This window comes from Arachis stenosperma, chromosome 3 (genome assembly GCF_014773155.1).
Source record: "Arachis stenosperma cultivar V10309 chromosome 3, arast.V10309.gnm1.PFL2, whole genome shotgun sequence".
Classification (NCBI taxonomy): Eukaryota; Viridiplantae; Streptophyta; class Magnoliopsida; order Fabales; family Fabaceae; genus Arachis; species Arachis stenosperma.
Genome location: NC_080379.1, coordinates 109,115,756 through 109,118,260, shown reverse-complemented (window position 1 = coordinate 109,118,260; position 2,505 = coordinate 109,115,756). Strand labels below are relative to the sequence as shown.

General features: G+C 40.8%; 1 non-coding gene across 1 annotated transcript; it reads left to right on the top strand.

Moving 5' to 3' along the window:
• Positions 1-775: 775 nt before the first annotated feature.
• LOC130971122 (small nucleolar RNA R71) lies at positions 776-879 on the top strand. Its single transcript, XR_009082352.1, has one exon. It is a non-coding gene; the product is annotated as a small nucleolar RNA R71 (small nucleolar RNA).
• Positions 880-2,505: the final 1,626 nt, after the last annotated feature.

Below are 2,505 nucleotides of genomic sequence, written 5' to 3'. Positions count from 1 at the left end.
AGTCTTGGCAGCATGAGAAATGCTTGGCCCAGGGGTTTGCTTAGACAAATACACAATTTGATTTTCTAGCTTCTGGATGGCAGCTCCTTGGTTTTGCAGATTAGAATTTACTTCTTTCTTAAAAGCTTTCAATTCGGTTATGTCTTGACTCATGGTTGCAAGCATTCCTTCTATCCTGTTTAATTGATCTTGAAATTGTTGGTTCGGATTAGGTTGGGCAGGTTGATTATTTTGGCCATGATATGGTGGTTGGGAGTAAGTGTTTTGTGTGGCTTGGTATGATCTTTGGTTTGAGTTGTAAGGTTTGTGGTTTTGTGGTTGGGTTTGCTGGTTTTCCCACCCAAAGTTTGGGTGGTTTTTCCAACCTTGGTTGTAAGTGTTGGAATGTGGATCATATGGTTGCCTTTGTTGATTTCCCACATAGTTGGCCTCTTCCCAATCACCTCCTTCAGTTCTTACTTCCTCTTGATCTTGTGTGTGTATTGTAGCCACTTGATTTGTGTCTAATTTCCTGGTGAGCTCTGCTAGTTGCTTGGCAAACACCTTGTTTTGGGCTAGAATTGTATCAACATGGTTCAGCGCCATGACTCCCTTAGTGTTGTGTCTCTCTGAAGCATAGTAGTACTCATTCTCAGCCACTGTCTCAATCACTTCAATGGCTTCTTCCACAGTCTTCTTCCTGTTCAATGAACCTCCTGATGAATGGTCTACAGCCTTCCTTGATTCATAAGAGAGTCCATCATAGAAAATATGCAATTGCACCCAGTCATGGAACATGTCTGGTGGGCATCTCCTTGTCAAATCCTTGAACCTCTCCCATGCCTCGTAGAGAGTTTCACCATCTTGTTGTCTAAAAGTCTGAACCTCAGATCGAAGCCTATTGACCTTTTGTGGGGGGTAGAAACGTGCTAGAAACTTACTTTCCACCTCATCCCAGGTTGTTAGGCTCCCCCTTGGGAATGATTCCAGCCACTTAGCTGCCTTGTCCCTAAGTGAAAATGGGAACAAGAGCAGTTTATAGGCATCTTCCTAGACTCCATTGGACTTCACAGTATCGCAAATTCTTAGGAATTTTGTGAGATGTTGGTTTGGATCTTCATTAGCACTCCCACCAAATGAACAATGATTCTCCACCAGTGATATTAGCTGTGGTTTGAGTTCAAAATTGTTGGCCTGAATGGGTGGTTTCTGAATGCTGCTACCACAATTCCCAGAGGTTGGGTTTATGTATGAACCAAGAACCCTCCTCTCGGGAATGGCATTGTTTCCATCAGCTCTCTCATGGTTGTGAACTTCTCTATCCATGTTGAGATCTAGAGCTTCCTCAAAATTGTCCTCAGATTCTCCTTCAGATTCTTCTTCTCCCAGTACTCTCTTCCCTCTTGCTTCCCTTCTAAGTCTATGAAGGGTCCTCTCTGGTTCGGTATATGGAGGAGTTGTTGTCTCTCCTCTCCTACCTGTCATACAAGAACACAGCACAGGCAACAAACAAGTGAAATACTCTTGGTTAATGGAAGAGTATGGTCAGAGCAGTTGAGGAATTAATTCAAATAGTTAGTGAGTCAGTGAGTTAGTTGCTTGAATTTAAAGGCATAAAGAAAGAAAACAAGTAACAGAGTGCAGAAATTAAAATTCAACAAGTAACTTGAACTAAATTATCAAAACAAAAAAATTGCTCAATCTAGTTAACTTCCAATTTGAGAATTGTCAATCGAAAACCAATCCCCGGCAACGGCGCCATAAACTTGATGTGCATAAACTTGATATGCTACGATTTAGGAAATTGCACGATCGGCAAAATTCCTTCCGGCAAGTGCACCGGTTATCGTCAAGTAAAAACTCACAATAGAGTGAGGTCGAATCCCACAAGGATTGGTTGAGTGAGCAATTCGGATTAGAAGTATGTTCTAGTTGAGCGGAATCAAGATTTAGATGAGAATTGCAGAATGTAAAATTGCATGAATTAAAGAGCGAGAAGTTAAATTGCTGAAATTAAAAGGGATGGGGGTGATTGCATGAATTTAATTGCAGAATGTAAGAGAAAGTGGTAGATCAGAAATGGGGAATTCATTGGGTTCAGGAGATATTGAGATCTCCGAATCAAAACGTTTTATCCCTTCCTCAACCAATGCATTCATTGAATTTTGCTTGGCAATCTTATATGATTGGATCCCAATCCCTTGGCTCACCAATTCTCTCTAAAAACAAACAAATTCCCAATCCCTTGGTTTAAATGTTCATAAGAAGAGATGATGCTCGATCACTGATTATACCACACAGTTTCATGAACCACAATTTGGTAGGATTACATGTCATAATATCCATCCAAACCCCAATCCAATTCACTGTGAGAAAGCTTCTCTAGCATGAATCCTCCATTCCTTTCCCAAGGTTCCGAAGGATTCCAATTATGGGTAGTTTCTTTCCCAAGACAACTACCCGATGGAATTAGATCGAGAAGCTTTCTAACAAAATTCAAGAGAAAAGATTGAAGAAGAAGATAAA